Genomic DNA, 19,411 nt, shown 5'->3' with positions numbered 1-19,411 from the left:
CTAGGCTCAAGGTCACAAGGCTCAAGACAGTAGTAGCAAAACATTTTAGTAGGCCTTTACTATAAACATATAATTTAAACCAAAAAAGAGTTAAAATTTTTAAAAATCATGAGAAAATTTCTCATTATACTTGCAATAACTTGAATTATTTTACCATATCCATATTTTAATTTTACCTAGTCATCAAGGCTGAAATATCTTGTTATTGCCATAATTCTCCAGGTAGCAACTGTATTACTAAAGACAATATGAAATAAAATACGGAATTTTCCTGATTAGTAGAAGCAATGTAGCAGGACAAAAAAAAATTAAAAAGAAAGGTTTTATTCAGTATCTTTAAGACATAGACAGAACCAAATTTCTGGAAAATTGTCTCTTTCATCTGTCAGAAAATTGAGTCTGTAATTATGTTTTAGATCTTGGTACAGACTTAGTATTTATATAATTGTTATGCAGTTCTTCTTTAGATGTATGTTAATGTGCCATTTTTTGAGTTTTCATAATTTTCATGTATAGATGATTCATTTTCAGCAGCAGTAAAGAAATCTTGAAAATTTTCATCTTTTTTTTCCACACGTTTTTGCAAATCCGGTCATAGCTCTGCATGGATGAGAGTTTGTAACCAAGTATTTTCAGGCTGCATATTTACAGAAACAGCTCTGCGCTAATGCGAAGTAACCACGGAAAGCTGTGACAGGCTTCATTCTCCAGCAGCACTGTAAGGAGATATTGGAAACAAGTTGCTGTTGAGAATAACTCTGTTAAATAGTGAATACAGATGTCTTGGTTGCGCAGGGCGTGGGGCGAGGGGGCCGGCAGGCTGGGGAGGTGCGATTAGCCAGGGCCCCCGGCAGGGACGGGGTTATCGCTGGCAGGGACTCCTGCCAGGTCACGGGGCAGTATTTCCCTGAAGCAGACAATCTGCAGGAGTTTAGCCATAATAAAACAGGATAAAGCGTGTTTTCGTAAAAACGGAAAGGACGCAGGCTTGCACTGCAAAAACAGCTGCAAAAACTGTCAGTGCTTCACAGTCTGACTTTATCAGTTTCTACACTTTAGATATTTAATTCTTCATACAACATTTGAACGGGAATCAGAGGCCAGGAGTAGAAATTTAAGATCTGATTGGGGGAAAATATTTTCAAGGGAATATGGTATTTGGGATTTTGTTTATGCAAAATCTAGTACAAAGAGAAGGAATTGAGGGGGAAAAAGGAAGTAAACTTATTTATCAGACACATTTTCCCACAGAATGATCAGTGAAGCACAGACACTCATTTCAATTTGTGCAATATCCAGTTTAGGGAAGTGCGTGAATATCACAGGGGGAGTTCCAGAATTAAATGTCAGGGTCTCTCAGACCCGGATTCTGCACAGAGAAACCAAAAGGAAAACCTCGGTCACTGCTGGCACTTCCAAGATTGCATCAATAACTGTGTTGCTTCACTCATCTCATGCTTGCTACAGGGCGGTATTTTTGTCTGCAGTTGTAATGCTGCAGCACAGTGATAACTCACTGGGAAAGTGTGTGGGGCTTCACTGTGTAGTTTCATCTGTGCTTGGGCTGATCTTCCAACCTGAGCCCTACCAGGTGCCTTGGCACAACTCTGGGTAGTTCTGTTTCAAACTATGTCAATGCATTCTCTTTTTTTGCTTATAAAAGGGTTTCCACACTTAATGCCTTAATTCCTGCTCAAATTTTAGAGATTTGTCAACAGATAAAAAAGTTGCATGTGGGCACCTATACGTTTAATCCAGCTCTGTGTCTACTGCTAGATGACTTGGGCATTACTCATATGCTTTTGTACAGCTCAGAAAGCTTGTGCTTGCAGTCCTTGCAGGACTAGGGCCATACTTCATGAGTTAAGAACAGCTCTCCATGGTCAGCCATGTTTGGCCTTGGCATGTTGCATATGACAAGGCCAGCTGTACTCGTCAGGCTCTGGATGTCTAATCAAGCAGAAAGAGCAAGCAGCTATCCCTGGCGGCCTCCCCCGTTCCCCAGCAGAACATTTTTCTGGAGCCACTGATACTCTTGCAGCGAGTCGTACAGACTTGATTTATGACTAGTGCCCTCAGGAGCTACTGCAATGTTCCTACTTCATTTGATAGTAATAGTTACAGTAGCACAAACTGATAACATTTACAGAGGATCTTTCTGTAAATTACTTGTGTTTACAGAAAAAAATATCCATGAATGTTTCCTTTTTCCCCAACTTTCCATTCTGTCAATACATGTGCTCCTGCATTTGTATAAAAATATCCTCAAGATGCTCATGCTAAAACATCATTGAAACATGCTCAAATAGATATAGATAGATGTACAAGAGAAATACAGTATTGGAATTAAAGAAGAGAAATACACTCAATATATTCTATCAGAGAAATGCACTAAATAAATACCTGTTTTAAATTGCCCATTCAGTCCATGCACAGTCCAACAAATACGTTGTGCAGTGGGAAGGTCCCCTCCGCTGCTTTCAGCTGAAGTACACAAAGCTCAATTTAGCAATTAGATAAAAAGGTTCAGCTACATTTTAATTTCCACATGTTCAAGCACATGACTCAATTAGCAGAAACATTCTGTGGATTAGCTTTTGCAAGCCCTGCTAGAAGGGCCTCATGTTCTGAACCTTGCTGGAACTGCCCACGGATGAGCTAATGTGCAGGTGAAACCTGCACAGCCCCGTGCCGCTCGCTGGAAACACTCTGCACGTGGGGGTAGGGTCTCTTCTATTAATTCCAAATGTTTTCAACATCTCAAAGTTATTTGTTTGATAGAGGGCAGTAAAGAAAGGTGAGAAGGACTGTCCCTTTGACCCACAGTGTGGTGCTCTGCAGCAGCACGCAGTAGCCTCGGGTGTTTTTTATGCTCAGGCTTAACAGGGATTGGGAACGATGCCGAAGCAGCATGCTGAATCAAGGGTCGGAAATTGCTTTGTGGGGCAATTTTTCTGGTAAGGTAAAAAATAGTGATGATTTCCAAGTGCAAACAAACACCCTAATGCCCTATTTTCAGAATTTGTTTATTTAATCTCAGTTTGTGTACAGTAAATGGTGCAGCTAAGACTTTGTTTGGACGAGCTGGCGATGCTGTGTTTCAAGGCATAAAGGTTCGGCTGCAAGTGACAAAATTATCAGAAATTTTGGGAGAACTGAATGCAAATAAGTTTGTTAGACTTTGACAGCAAACAAGAGAGAAAAGAGAACATGTTTTCAATCAGAGACATCATATTATGCCCTTTTTTCCCTTATTAGGGAAAGCAGTGCAACATTTCTGTTCATGCTGAACTTGCTTTTGGTAGTTGTGGATACAATTTCTTTAAAATATGCATTATTTTTAAAAATCTGTATCTTCCAACTATGTATTGAACTTTGACAACAAAACAACAAAGAAGAATCTCTTGGATCCATTCTCAGTCAGATGGATTTCTATCTCTGGCTTTATTTTTCCCCTTATGCTCATTTTGGCCATATGAAAAATTCAGTATTAGGGAAGGCAAAACATTTCTTTTGCTGCCAAGTCCTCCCCTCATAAAAGCATCATGCCTTTTTTTTCCTCATCCTTGATTCTCTGTGCCTTTGGTCCATTTCTTCGCCACAGTGTCCAAGCATCATAAAAGCCAAAATTCTCTTTTCCCTGGGTTCCTAATAATTATCTCTTACTTGTTTATAAAATTTTTCTTCTATTCCCCTTTAAGAAAATTGCCAACACTCCACAAAATGCATAATGAATAATAACTATTATTGCAGATGTAGCTGTAAGCACACTCACGAATTATTATTTGAGTTTGATTGCAAATGAAGATTTACACTTAACCTTGCCTCAGATATACATGTATTGAGATTATCAGTAATATCTGTTACAGACAGAAATGTCTCCAAGTTTTCTGTGACAAGCAAAAAACTCCTGTCTTGATTTGCACTATAGCAGTCCCAAGAATGTGACTGTGGAATAAAAGCACTTTCTTCTTTTCCCTTAAGAAGAAGAGATCCACACAGTTCATCATGCTGAGCTAATGTATTTATGGCCCAAACAGTTCTCCTCACCCCCAGACTTCAGGCTTACAGTGGAATCCAAGGTATGTAATGATGATATGAACATGATATACTTTACTGCAATCTGTGCTTCAGGCAGCTGTTAATGCCAGTCTAGCTTTCTGTAGTCTTCAGCCAAAGGCAAGTTGTCTGCAGCATATGTACAGCTCCAGTCCTCGGCATACATCCTGTGAAGTCAATGGCATGCTAAAGTAGACGCCACAGAAGCAAACAGCCATTTGTTGAACCTCAAGTCTCAGACGTTAATATATATTTGGGATCATTTCCCTGCCTAAGAAAGAAATTAATTTCCTTCCTGCCAAATTACAATCGTGGTAGTGTCTAAAGTCTCACACAAAGATCCAGAGACACATTCTACTGAACTTTATGGAAACACTGGGAAAGATGGTCCAGCTCCAAAGAGATAAAGTCAAAGCTGGCAAAAAGGTCAAAACACAGAAAGGAGAAACCAAGAACTTCAGTGGGAAGGGAAACAGAGAGATACACTGACTTTTTCACTACTGCTGAGCAGATCAAGAATAGAAGGATTTGAACTCAGGCTGTTGGATCCTAGTCTAGTCTTCTATTGTATGCTGCTCTTGTGACAGTCTGGGTCAGGAGGGACATGCCTTACTATTTCAATGTTGCCCCAAATAATCTCTTTTTAAGTTGCTTTTGCTATGCAGACCCTTATATACCGCTAGTATACTCAATCAGTTTGCAGATGACACTAAATTGGGAAGAGCTGTTGACTTCCTCAAAGGCAGAGAGGCCCTGCAGAGAAACCTTGACAAATGAGAGGGCTGGGCAATCATCAATCATACGAAGGGAACAAGGAAAAGTGCCAGATTCTGCACCTGGGATGGGGCAACCCTGGATGTACAGACAGCCTGGGGAATGAGATGCTGGAAAGCAGCACCATGGAAAGGGACCTGGGGGCCCTGGTCGACAGAAAGTTGAACGTGAGTCAGCAGTGCCCTGGCAGCCAGGAGGGTCAATCCTGTCCTGGGGACATCAGGCACAGCATGGCCAGCCAGGCAAGGAAGGGTCTGCTCTGCACTAGGGCAGCCTCACCTCTAGTCCTGGGGGCAGTTTTGGCTGCCACAATAAAAGGAAGACATGAAACTATTAGAGAGTGTCCAAAGGAGGGCAACAAAGATGCTGAAGGGCCTTGAGGGGAAGCTGTGTGAGGAGCAGCTGAGGTCACTTGGTCTGTTCAGCCTGGAGGAGACTGAGGGGAGACCTCATTGCAATTCCAGCTTCCTTGTGAGGGGAAGAGGAGGGGCAGGCAATGATCTCTTCTCTGCAGTACTGACAGAACCCCAGCGAATGGCCTGAAGTTGTGTCAGGGGAGGTTTAGGTTGGATATTAGAAAAAGGCTTTTCACTCAGAGGCTGTTTGGGCACTGGAACAGGCTCCCCAGGAAAGTGGTCACAGCACCAAGACTGACAGAGTTCAAGAAGCTTCTGGACAACACTCTCAGGCACATGATGTGACTCTTGGGGATAGTGCTGTGAAGGGCCAGGAGTTGAACTGGATGATCCTAGTGTAGGACCCTTTCAATTCAGGATATTCTAGGATTTTATGATTTTAAATTTTCAGTCCCAGTTGATGGAAGTCATGTGCTACTTTTATTAAAAGGGAGGTCATTATATTTTTTTGTGAGTGCAAATGCTTTCAGTGGCATTCAGGTAAATAATATCCTACTCCCTTAGTTTATGAACATGCTAGGCTTATGTACATTATGTGGATCAAAAATGTGCACAGTGAACTTCTCTGCAGCATCAGTTAGTGGTTCTGGTCCTGAACTGTCAAGGAAGGGAATCAATCAATCTTATTGCTTGTCCTTGGATTCCTGCTCTCATTGATCTGCAGAAAAAACAAGAACATGAGCAATTTTTAAGTTTGGACCTTCAGAAAGCTAAGTAGTGTGGAAGGATTGTTTGGTTTTATTTACATACAGCATTTCTCCTATGACATCCTCATAGGATGTTTATTTTTGTGCAGCAGTATGACATTGCTTACTTATATGTGCTCTCTTTCCCTTCTACAATCTTAAAATATTTTTATACTGAACTGCTGTTGGTAAGCAGTTTCCATTTTTGCATTATTAATTTTAAGTTATTAACATTCAATGATGTTTATCAGTACCTAAATGTACCTCAACTATGAAAATACCAGGTGAAGTATTATCAAAGGCTTCATTAACCTCATCACATATACTTACAACTTCTCCCTATACTCTTATTTATGTGCATACATTAGTGAAAATAATGGCAACATATATTGATTCGACTGTGGACTAGATTTTAATTATTAGAGTTCACAGAACAAAGACATCATTAAGTTCATGCAATGCACAACTGCTGTAGCATAACCTTACCTTCTTTGCAAAATTTTCTACAAATCCTGTTCCCTATGATGTGACCGGTTTTAATCACACTGCCAAAATATAGAAATATGTTCATAATTCAGGTGCTGAACACCAAGTACATCTTCAGTGTGGGGGTCTCAACAACTTTTTGGAGTGGAGGGGCATCAACCATGCTTGCAAAGAGGTGGAGCTGAGGTATGGGTGCAGCTATCACCTACATCCGAATTTCTCATTTATAGAGCTAGCTATCGAGGCTGCATTTGCATGTGCACAGTGACAGGCAGGCTTTGTGGACAAGTGAAGATAAGAAGTAGGTGCAAAGTTTGCAGCTGATCAATGTGGACAGCACAGACATGCTATTTATCTTCCCAGAGCTCCTTGGAAGGGGCTCAACGCACCTTCGAGGGCATTTCCTTTTGCAAGAGAGAAAGAGAGCTCCTCTGTGGCCCAACTCCTTAGTGATCTATGAAGGATTAATCACAGGGGGAAACAAGAAGAGCCCAAGTTGTGGAGTTGATTTTTGGCTGAGAGGAGCACTCAAAACCACCACAGATTTCACAGTAGCAGGCAAAACTGGCTTCTTGGATCTAGTGCTGCACTGAGTTATGGAAAGGGTGTAGACAGGAAAAGATGACAGCAAGACAACAGGGCAAAAACAGAGAGTAGGAACTGGCTGCATGTTAAGAGGAAATGGAAAAGAAGGCAGAAAAGATATTAATGATATTTTCTTTCCATAAAATCCATATATTCTACTGAATTTTTTTCAATTAGCCTACAATTTCTATGAATGGTATCTGTTCATTCCAGTAATAAATCTAACCCACAGTTTCTAGATCCCATTATTTAATGAGACTTTGGAACATTGTAATTGGATTACTTGCTCATTTCTCTCTGATTATTTGCATGTTTCTACTGAAGTATTTGTCTGTGTGACATTCTGACCACTACATTCATCACAAAACACACTTTGGAGTAAATGTAACAGCGGGGGTTTGCTTGCGAAAGCTTTTTAAAAACTGAAATGAAATTCCAAAACAGGACCTAACCTCCATGTGTACAATCATGACACTACTTTAGCATCCTTCAAACACATTTGCAAAGAGCAAAATTAACCATTTGAGCATGCTGATCAAGGCATTGATTCTGCAAATACTTACTACCAGGCTTAATCCCTTTGAAAGCACAGGGACTATTCACAGTCAGAAAAGCTGTGCCTGCGAGTAAACATTTGCCTCTCTCAGCCCTTGAAAGCGATTGCAGGCAGTATTTCTCTTCTGGATGGACAGTGCTCTCTTGTTGGCAGTCCACAAGTATGAAATGACATGTACTATAACTGTGAAAATTATGCCGAACCGCCCCTAATAATAGTGTGTAGCCAGCAATTGGTTCGGTGGTGAGAGAGAAGCGCTTAGTCATTCTGTGAGAGGCAGGCAGGAAATGTCGAGATGAACTGTGGTAATTAGACATGTGTTATTAGTATTTATTAAAACACAACTAGTTACACTGGTTGTGCATATTCTGTAGGCAGACCTTTTGCAAACCCGAGTAATCTAGCCTTAGCTGTGCAACACAGACCTTGTTTACAATAGACCTTGTGCTGACCTAGCTATGTCAGTACAGTTAAAGCTGTACCTCTCCAGTTTAGGAGCTGTATAAGAATAGCTTATTTTTCCTTAGCAGAAGGAAAACCAGTGGCAGTGTAAAACACCTTCATACCAGTATAAGCATACGTCATTTTAAATAGTATCGTTAAATGGGTTGTAAAAATCCATGCAGCTGAGTTAACGTAGTTAATTTGGTGTATGATGTATGAAGAGACAAGACTCTCTATTTCACAAATAACTGTCAATTGATGAATCTCACTCCTCTTGCACGTGAGAAGGAGAAGGAGAGAAGTGAAAATGACCAGTGTTTATGATAGAACCCTTTTTGTCTAAGCAACTTGTGACCTAACCAGCATTTGCAAACTCAGTGAAATGCAATGTATTCATTTGGTGGCTGCCTGTAAAAGTACATGAATCAGTCTAAACTGATTCTTTGCATAGGAATGAAGAGGGAATTACCATGGCTGGATGGAGAGAAGCTGCTCATTTAAGAAAACAGTAAGAGATCACAGAGGGATAAATCTCTCTGGCATCATACATTTTACTATAATGTTCCAGATTCTCATCTTGAAAATGGAAGGGATTTTCCTTCCGTTTTTTCATCTGTTTTCATTCATCCAGTCACATAAAGTAATATCTATATGTGAATAAGAAATGGCCTGTGTTATGGCAAAAGCTGAAGAAGATTTCTGTTTCCCAGTGATCACTGATGAGCACCATGGTGCTGGTGGACAGATGGCAGAACCAGGCAGCAGAGACAGGGCTTCTGCTTGGACCCCTGCCTCTGGCCTGCTGTAAAACCTTTGGTAAATCACCTTCTCTCTCTGTGTCTCACTTTTTTCCTTTACAAAATGAGAGAAGGTCAATTTGCAAAGCAATTTGAGAAATAACTATGGCAAAAATATTAGTTGGGTGGAATTGTTACTAGCTTCTATACCTTCTTTTCTTGTGCAAGAGCTACCATCACAGACAGAAATTTCAGTTTTGCTAATTAGATAATTTACTACTTTTGGATCTAAATCTGAATTCAGATTTCAAGTGAAGTTCAAAATTTCAAATCATTGAATGTGTTTTTTCAGTTTCATAAGATGCAAATTTTCATACAGAATACTTCAATAAAACACATTTTATTCCTATTTATGATCACAAGTATCCAAATGGAGACAATAAATCTGCACAGCAATGCTAGCTCTTTTTGAAGATTCTGCTCACAATGTATTTATAGAGAAATTGATCCAAATACTTCCACTACCAAACACTAATTCCATCAGGCTGAATCACTGAGTAACCTTGTTTCTGACACTATAATCAGATATATCACATGAAAGTAGTGAACTGAATGCATCATGCACTGGGTGGCTGCTGAGAAAGAGATACTGAAAGTTAGGAAAGAGAAAATAGCACACAAATATGGGACCTAAAAAACTAAGCAAGGATTTAGAGCCCATTGTTCCTTGCTGTATCTTACTAGTAAACTTAACTACAATTACAGTGACAACAACAAAAAAATTTTGATTTGCATAATTGCCTGTAATGTGGCACATCTTTTACACAAACTCTAGAATATGGAAATAAAATTATTCACAAGTCAAAATATTTTCAGAATCAGAACCGATATGCAGTCATGAAATCATAGACTAGTTTGGGTTGGAAGGGACCCTTAAAGCTCATCTAGTCCAACCCTCCTGCAATGAGCAGGGACATCTTACATTAGACCAGGTTGCCCAGAGCCCTGTCCAGCCCAACTTTGAATGTTCCCAGGGATGGGGCATCCAATTTCTCGCTGAGCAACCTGTTCCAGTGTTTCACCACCCTAATCATAAAAAATTTGTCCCTTACAACTAGTCTGGATCCCCCCTCCTTTCATTTAAAAGCAACAGGTCCATGGCTTTCTTCTACTGAGGATCTCAAGTGGGATGCAGTAGTCTGTTGGGGTCCCTCCCCTGCCGTGTAGCCCTGGGAGAGGGGCCCTGAGGGCACAGACACGGGGCTTCCCTGCCCCTGCTCAGCCTCGTTCCCATTGGTTGGTTTGTGTTCCCTGCGCGGGCAGAAGGACCCTTGGTCCCGTGACTGGAACAGTTCCTCAGCAGAGCCCCGGCCATGCGGCTGGAGAAATAAACATCTCTGAAACAGCTATCAAGAATCTGTCTGTCCGTATATATTTCCTTTCCACGGGACTCCTGGTTTGATATATGCGTGTTGCAGGATCACCACTGCAACAAATGGTGGAGATTTGAGAGCAGAACGATCCCCGATCCCTAAGCGACTGATTTGTGTGAGTAAACCCTGGAAACTTTGGATTCCTCTTCTTGGTTTTGCTTTGCTATTCCATATCTAAACTATGGAGGAACCGTGGGAAGACTCTTGGCTCTCAGAGCCGCATATGGACATTTATCTTAAACTTAAAATGATTCTTGAACAACGATTTGTAAATTTTAGCTTGATTCAAGCTCAAAAAGAACTGAAACACTTCCTGGCATGGTTGTTTAAGAACTTTTTCTATGTTTCTTGGGATTTAATTCTTACCAAGGGCTTTTGGAAAACTGTTTGGACACAGTTAATACTGGAGTCAAAATATATGCCGATGGAAGAATATTTTCGTGAATATTATTTAGTTACCGAGACTGTTGAGCAATGTCAGCTGTGTCCTGGCGAAGGGAAGCCTGGCGCAGGGACCGTGCGGCCCAGGCCACGTGCACCGAGCGCTCTGCGAGCAGCAGCGAGGCAGTTCCCGCGTGCGGGCGGAGCCACGCGAGCCGCAGTGTCGGTGGCGGAGCGAGGAGCGGCGGGACCCGGCGGTGCCCACCCGGTCCTGTGCAGTGCGTGGTGGAGCGAGCCCCGTGAACGCCCGACCGAGAGAGACGGCACGCGGGCGGTGGCTGGAGGCGGTGGCGGTGGAACGGAGCCGCGCCCAGCCGAGACGCGCGCTGGAGCAGGGCACGGGGGAGTCGTCGCTCGGGGGCCCGGCCGAGACGTGGGTGCAGCGCCCGGCAGCGGCAGCGAAGCTGCGACCAGAGGAGGCGACGCACGGAGAACTGAGCGGCGCGGCCCGGCCCGGCCCGCGCAGCCCCGAACGCGACCCCGGGAAGAGCGCGCAGGCACCAGCAGCCCCGACAATTCCAACACGGGAGCGACCGAAAGAGACAGCAAAGACGCAGCGAGACAGAAAACAGCAGCCACTCGGAAAAAGGAAAAAATCATAGTAACTAAGACCTTAGGGATAGTAAAATGGTATAATGTTAAGCAAAATTATGGTTTTATAACAAGGTGTGACAACCAGCAAGACATATTCGTGCATAGAACTGCTATTAAAAAGAATAACCCTGAAAAATGGATCCCAAGCTTGGGAGATGGAGAGGTGGTGGAATTTAATATTGTACTAGGGAGAAAAGGGTTACAAGCATCGCAGGTCACTGGGCCTGATGGTGTTTCTGTAAAAGGCAGTATATATGCAAAAAATCGTAGTCATGTTAGACAGTATCTCCATTGTAAGCCCCCGCTACAGTCTCCCTTTCCTAATCCCACCTTTCCCTTTTACCCTATGTCCTATTACCCCCAGTGTATTCCCAATCCGTTTTTTCATCCATGGTTTCCCTCACAAAACCATGCTTTTGCCAATTGTGTCCCCAAAAATCCCTTTCCAATGCCGAGTGGGGGATGAAAAGGGGGAGGGAAGAAGTTAAACCCTCTCCTGCCTCAGTTTCCCCACAAAGCATGCTCAGAGAATTCTGTCTCCCTTCTGTCAGCCCTAAGATGTTCCAGAGAATCTGTTTGGACATTTAAAGACTCAGGAGGGTGGCTTGTTTTGTCTTGAAACGGTTCTTGTTATGTTTATCCAGTTGTTTTCATTCTCCTTTTATTAAAATAAAACGGGTGAGGTGTTGGGGTCCCTCCCCCGCCGTGTAGCCCTGGGAGAGGGGCCCTGAGGGCACAGACACGGGGCTTCCCTGCCCCTGCTCAGCCTCGTTCCCGTTGGTTGGTTTGTGTTCCCTGCGCGGGCAGAAGGACCCTTGGTCCCGTGACTGGGACAGTTCCTCAGCAGAGCTCCGGCCATGCGGCTGGAGAAATAAACATCTCTGAAACAGCTAGCAAGAATCTGTCTGTCCGTATATATTTCCTTTCCACGGGACTCCTGGTTTGATATATGCGTGTTGCAGGATCACCACTGCAACAGTAGTCAAGGTGGAGTTTCACCAGAGTGGAGAGTACAGGGGCAGAATCACCTCCTGTGACTTGCTGCCCATGCTGTTTTGGATGCAGCCTGGGATACTTTCTAAGCTCCAAGTGCACACTGCCAGCTCACGTCCAATTTTTCATCCACCAACACCCCCAAGTTCTTCTCCACAGGGCTTCTCTCAGTCCATTCATCCCCCAGCCTGCAATGATACGAGGAGCTGCCCCAAAGCAGGTGCAAGACCTTGCACTTGACCATGTGGAACCTCATGAGATTCCCATGTGCCCACTTCTTGAGCATGTCCGGGTCCCTCTTGCTTACTTGAAATTGTCTCTATTTTTGTTTTACTGTTGTCTCTATTTTGTATACACTAGCTAAATTTATGCACATTAATCACATATTTTATATTTGAAATGTTTCTGTTATGATATTTTTGTTGATATAGCACAGAAAATAATCCAAAGCATACATTTTAATACATTCTCTGTCAAATTATTTAATCTATTTCATAATGGACCACTCCTTTACTTTTTTATTTTCTGTGTTCTTGGTAAGTGCAAGAAATTCTCTTTATACATCATCAAAACTATGCATTATAATAATACATTATCTTCTGTAATATAGAAACTTTGTTGTTATTAAAATGGTGCATTACACAATTCCTGGTAATTCTTTCCAATATTTAAAGGTATGATCCTGAACACTGGTGACCCAGACCCCAATGGCTTTATCAATATGAATTTTTGCTGAGCTGCTTGCCAGGATGCACATCATGAAATATGTTAGTAGCTTTTGTTTTACTAATTATCTTTTGGATATTATCCCAGCATCTTGTGGTCATTCCAAATCATGTTTGTACAAGATGGGTTTGAAGCAATTCTCCCAATTCAGTGACTTCTAAGTTCAATTAAGTTCAGAGGCAGGCTTTGATGTACTCCCTTCTCTTACCAAGCTCTAATTCTGCCCAAATTTGTATGAAAATGGATTTGTAAACGTTCATATATGGATGACAAATGCAGTCTAGGAGCTAACCAGGTTGTCTTCCTCCTGTCCTTTAGTTGTAAACTGTCTACTTTTCTGGCTCTAACTTAGGAAACCATTTTAACCTGTGATTAAATCTCAGTGAAATTAAGACTTCAGCACACATTTACGGCTCAGCTAACACTTCAGTGTTTAAAGGGGCAGATTAATAACATGCATTCCTGAAAGAATATTTATCATGGTAAACCATTATTTCCCTGTGATTGGAAAACACAGGCAATCCACCAAAAGAAATCTATGAGATCATGAGAAACTGAAAAATATATTAAATAGCACTGAGACAACTTAAATATTCAAATTTTGTGAGGTCCGACATAGTAAGTTTGGTAGCTCCGCCCTTTCTATACCCTGCAGGTGACTCCTGGCATTATCTCAGTCCTCCACAACCCTCACTCCCTTATCATTCACCTTCAAGCATTCAGTTGATTTCTTGAAACACACATGGAAATGATGTACACTTATACTGAGAAATGCAGGGATGTACCATTCACCACTCCTTGCTGAAAAACCTGTATAATTTATAGATGTGAATATATTGTAGCATATACATGTATATTTATGGATTTCTGCTTTCACTTTTATGCACCTCTGCAACAAACTTTGCAACACCAGTATTTTCTTCTTTCCAAGGAAATAAGGAATTTGTGTATATTAACCAAGTAAACACAGATTCATCTCTGTGTAACACTTTATCTGACATTTTTCTGAACTGCCAGTTGGCTACATCAATGTTATTCTGTGCCTTCTAGAAGTCCTCAACTAAGCTGTCAGCATGCTGAAGGTGGGAGACTATTGGAACATTCTATAAATGCTATATCCTGTCGAAATACGGCAGAGCTCATATGGTCCTTCCACAGAGACCTTCCAGGTATGGGGATTTACAGAGTGCATTCTGTTCTGACAAAAACCAAATGTACACCATATTGTTTAATGCAACCTAAATATTTTAACTAATGTTTAATCTTCAGAAGCAGGTTTTCCAGTATCATATTAATGGAAATATTCTGTGGTGGCTTCTTGTGAAGTCCCTTATATTGTAACGTACAAATGGCTCTTTTGATTATCTTAAGACATGGAAAAAGAGCTGAAAGAAACAACCCTAATGCAAGATGAAAGGAGCATTCACAGCTGTATTTGATAAAACCTTCCCAAAGAGATAACTTAAATTATGAAACTTATTTTTTCCATTGGCATTACATTAATCTTTTACCAAGATATTCAGCCACTGCAAATAGCAACTGATACTGTCTGCAACTATGATACACTACCATGGGTGTTGTTCCAGCCAAATACAGCCCACAAGACAATTCCTGTCGTACCACTATTACCATCTTGTACAATCTTAGACTGGACATGAAAGGAAATTACTAATTCAGGAGGTGCATGAATATCAGCAGAAGTTGCTGCTCCCACATGAAGGAGTGGTTTGCTATCGCTTGGCAAGGAGACACTGGCATATTTGTCCAGCAGCTCAAGGGTTAAGAAAGTGGAACATGCAGGTGCATGCACCTCCATAAGTCTTTTCACCTTCTAGGAATGGGTTGCTGCTGCAATAATATTATCACAAGACCCTGTCTGTAGAGAGTTCTGTCACCGTTCTAGTGAGTGCAGCAATGTTTTGGTACAACCTCTCTATTCAGCCCTGGGCAGTCTGAGAGCCTGGTAAGACCAGTGGAAAGACAGAGCTTTTACCAACAGAGCAGCACCATACTGTCCACCGTGCCAAGGATGACATACTCTTGACAGGTGATAAATCATGTCAACCTCCATAGCTGCCACATTTCCATTGTGACTATATCTATGCATCTATTTATTATGATGCTTTATCTTGCAGGTTTTAAATATGATGTATTAAAACACGGTGCACCGTAATCTAAATGCAATGAAGCAAGTAACTGTAAAAGCCAAAATCAGGATCCAGAGAACAATGTATTTCAAATTAAGTGGGAACAAGATTACTTGTTAGCTGAAAATAATGAGCGCCTTCAGTGCCTTATGTGTATGCAAATGATAGGCATGCCAAAGGAATATAATCTCAGATGACATTACAAAATCTACATGAAAAATAAGAGAAGTGCACTGGAGAATCTAATCATTATTGAATTAAAAGAAAATCCCCCCCACCCGCCATCAACATCACAAGCAAAAAAGAATGTTGATTTAACATACAACTGCATAAACTCAAAACCTGCCTGCCTCAGTGAGACATGCCTCTGGTGAGCCCCTGAAATGGGGTGGTAAGCAATTAAAATGTTCTCTGCATCTACAGTTTTAAAAAAAATAATTACCAAATCATGGGAGCTTGTTATCATCTGTACATCTGTATCATAACTGTACATAATTGTAAAAGCAGAATAGTTAATGCAAACAATCACACATTCCAAATCGGAGATCAATCACTGAAAAAATGTAAGCACTTATAATTGACTTTGGATGAGACCAGCAGCAGCAGTGAAACCAGGCAGTTATTAAATTTCGGCTGAGCTATTGCTAGGATTTTCTTTGTAAAACAAATGAGGCAGTACTTTTAATGTACATTGGAAGTACTTTCTACCACTAGCTCATGTAACAGTTTTCAAAACTCCCTTGTCACAAATAATGACAAGCAGTGACTGTCTAGAAAAGTCAGTTAACGAGTTTGCTGAAAAAAAATTGCAGCTGAATACCTCACTTTCACTGCATGATACATTACCAGGCAGTTGGTGGTGAATCTATGAAACAAGGAACATGGATTATAGTATCATATATATTGATAACTCCATTCACAGAAGGAAAACTGCACAGACACACAGGGAATGCATCAAATAAGGAGTTCAATCCAACCTACGGGAAATGACTCCCTCATTTAAAACTGGGTGACTGTAAGCAGGGAAACTGCCTTCTTTACTTTTTCCAAATGTGCGTATCTTGAAGATGAGAGGGCAAAAAACATGTTTCAGTTGTAAGAGCCTATTTCTGCTCATTGGTCTTCCTACCAGTTTTGTAATAGCTCCAGTCTGTATGGTGTCTAAAATCCAAGAGAGCTATTCAGGTCACCTAACATTACATAGAAGAGCTTAAAATTTACTAGGGTTTCCATATTGGACTCCAAAATTTTCTATATAGACTCTACCCTCCCCCACACCTCAGATACTTAGAAGTATCCCAAACTGAACTCTTAAAGCTGTAATTGAGAAAGAAATGCCTAAGTTCATCCCCAGAGAGGCCATTCCCACACCTAACATCCATGAATAGCTCTGAATTCAGCTCAAATTCCATTTTGTACTCCCAGCTGACACTAGCACTCTTACCCTGCCTGCAGAGTGAGCTCTTCCAGAAGACTGGTCTAACCAGCAGTGTAGAGACTACCTTAGGATGAGGTCCACATCTCCCTCTTTTCAACTCTCAGTAACTCGCTCATGAGATAGAGACAGTATTCACAGTTTGCACTGCAAAATTGAGTAAACTGCGTACATATAAATGGAAACAGAGTTTGAATCCCAAGACTTTTAGACTTGTCATTATAAAGAAGGATCTTCTGCAACAAGATAAAGGGAGTTTGGGTCTGGTTTTATATTCTTCTTGGTTCTGTCTTTCCTTTCTGAACAATAACCTAGCTGCAACAAGAGGGATGGAGAGTAGCCTGTATCCATGGGCATTCTACCGTTTGCTCTTTCCTTGGGAAAATCAGAATCTGTGAGTTCAGCTCACTCAAGACTGAAAAGGTCCTAGACCTAGACCTAGAAAAAACATTTCTGTCTTCCAGGACAAATGCCCAAACCAACAGGTACCTTTGCACAGGACTACACAGTACTTAACTTAGCACAGCTGGCCAACAACAACTGCCTAGCATCATCAGAAGGCAGCAGAAGCCAAGAACCACCCCGATAGGAAACCTGGATGCAGCCGCACTAGTTTTGAGGAGTGGGATGAAAGAACAGTCATGCGGATGTGAAGTGGGAGCCTCTCATGGCTCCTACTTGTAAAAATGTCTTGATGTCAAGAGTTTGTTCTGGAAAAGCCAAACCTGCTGACTCTTCAGATGGTTTTCAAAAATGTTTTGCACTGATGAGCTCTAAGCAGTTCTCCGTTTCAGCATGTGGGAGTGCTGGATCAGCTGGCAGATGTAGGCAGTCGGAGGAGAGAAGCTGGTGCCTCACACAGGTGCCCTCAATCCCTTTTTACAGGGCCTTATAGTTTTTCACTGACTATGGAAGAAATGTTGCCATAATATTTTTTGCCACAGCAATACTTCAATTCCAGATACGGAAACCACTTTTATGCCCAAGAGTGAAACATGGAATTCAGCTTGTTTCTTAGGAATATAATTTCCTACCTGGAAAACTTCGAAGTCAAATACTGTTCATTGTACAGAAGCATATGCATCTGTGAAAGTACGCTCCCAGGAATAAAAATCTATAAAATCAAAACAGTGTAATAAGCCAGAAAGTGATGCCCTTGGCTATCAATTCTTATTCAATGCCATGAATATTGATATTTACATTTAGGAGGAAAATATTTATTCTGAGAAATAATCTATTCTCTTATTTAATGTTACTGCATTCATTTTACCCCTTTAATAAATAATGTTCAAGCAATCCACCTTGTAGGATTATATTCTCATCTGTGATCTGTAATTGTGGCCGAATCCTGCCATTTAATATTCTCCTCTGATATGCCACCCTGAATGTCTTGATTAGCTTGGTCTTTAGTGCCTCCTCCCTATGTTATGTGAACACAGTAGGGCCTGCAGTCAGCCTCAAAGAAAAAAAATATTACTTTCTTAGGGGAAATGACCCCTACAAATGAATTCTCTACACCTGGAAAAGCTGGCTGGGTTTAGGCATTTAAATGTTCCTTTATTTCATGACCTCTTCAACTGCCAAAATGTGTGTGGGGGGGGTGTTTTAACACCAAGACAGCAATTTTTGTTCAGCCAGTTAAAGCTACGCCTGCTTTTTTGCTTCTTCACAGTTGATATTGAAACAGTACCAAACTCAAAAGACACCTCTATTTTAACAAAAAAATCCTAATAAAACCAGAAAACAAGTAGTTTTCATCTCAGCAGAGATAACTCTCTTGAGAGAAAACACCTTTTCAGCATAAACACATAAACTGGCCTTGGAAAGTGAGGTAATTTTCTTCCCATTAACAAGTTCCAATGAGTAACTCTTTAAATGAGCATCTAAATCTAATTCACTTAGAATTACAAGCCAAAATATCATGAAATATACATTAGAGAGCATATCAGTGTAGTTGCAAAATATTGAAATATTAGCTATTTCTTGAGAGAAAAATACCCTCTCCTTCTTTCATGCTGCTCAAATGGTTTCTATTTCAGGCTGACAGCCCTGTAGTCAATCACACCAGCTAGAAATCTCTTCCCAGAGCAGCTACAGCTTTGAAAATGCAGATACTAGAGCTCTGCATGTACTGCCAATTTTTTTCCCCTAATATCAAAATAGTAATGTTTTTGGTTAGGATTCAATATCCTTTTAAAATGCTGCTTTTGTCCAACTTGACTTTCCCCCCATTGTATATGAACTCTTTGTAATGGCTACAGGTATTAATCAGCCACTATTAACAGCCCTTTGATATCTACAGAATTAGTTATTTCTAATGGCAGCACTTCCCAGCCTATCAGTTCTACCAGAAAGCAGCAGTGGCCATTTTTCCTTTTGCTCCCACACACAGATAAAACAGTTCACACACATAAAAATATCAGCATTATTATTATTATTATTATTAACAAGAACAACAATAATAATCTTATTACAGCCTGTAACTCATGTATACAGATTCCTTCACCTGTCTCATCTTTCAAATGAAGTCTGGGGGATTTTTTTCATTTTTTTTTGAGCATCTGAAAACATGCAACCTTTATGCTTTGCAGTTTTTACTATGGGATCAGATAAGAAAACTTTTTTGATCAGTCAAAACATAATGTAAAAGTTGCAGGACGATAAGCTATTAATACACAAAGGAATACTTTTCTATTACCAGGGTCTGCAACAGAATATTTTGTTATGAAAATGGTAAGGAAAAGAATAATATCTTTAGTGCAAGTGCTTTAAGAACGCGATAAAATTTCAAGTGTTTCCTTCGCCTTTCATTTATATAGATGATTAATAAAGATCGTAGGACATTCATTCCAAAATCTGTGGCCAGATTGTCAGCTAGGAGAATGCATTCAAGTCTGTT

The 19,411-nt window shown here is 40.9% G+C and overlaps 1 long non-coding RNA gene across 2 annotated transcripts; it reads right to left on the bottom strand.

The window, feature by feature from the left end:
- Positions 1-308: 308 nt before the first annotated feature.
- LOC125326708 lies at positions 309-17,631 on the bottom strand. 2 transcript variants are annotated; one of them, XR_007203958.1, is made up of 3 exons: positions 17,547-17,631; positions 2,404-4,226; positions 309-716 (listed from the first exon to the last, which is right to left on the bottom strand). It is a non-coding gene; the product is annotated as an uncharacterized LOC125326708 (long non-coding RNA). The 2 variants fall into 2 exon arrangements; XR_007203957.1 differs by lacking the exon at positions 17,547-17,631 and having other exon boundaries at positions 2,404-4,872.
- Positions 17,632-19,411: the final 1,780 nt, after the last annotated feature.

This window comes from Corvus hawaiiensis, chromosome 5 (genome assembly GCF_020740725.1).
Source record: "Corvus hawaiiensis isolate bCorHaw1 chromosome 5, bCorHaw1.pri.cur, whole genome shotgun sequence".
NCBI classification, from domain to species: domain Eukaryota; kingdom Metazoa; phylum Chordata; class Aves; order Passeriformes; family Corvidae; genus Corvus; species Corvus hawaiiensis.
Note: the sequence above shows the minus strand (reverse complement) of the source record. Positions and strands in the feature narration are given on the sequence as shown.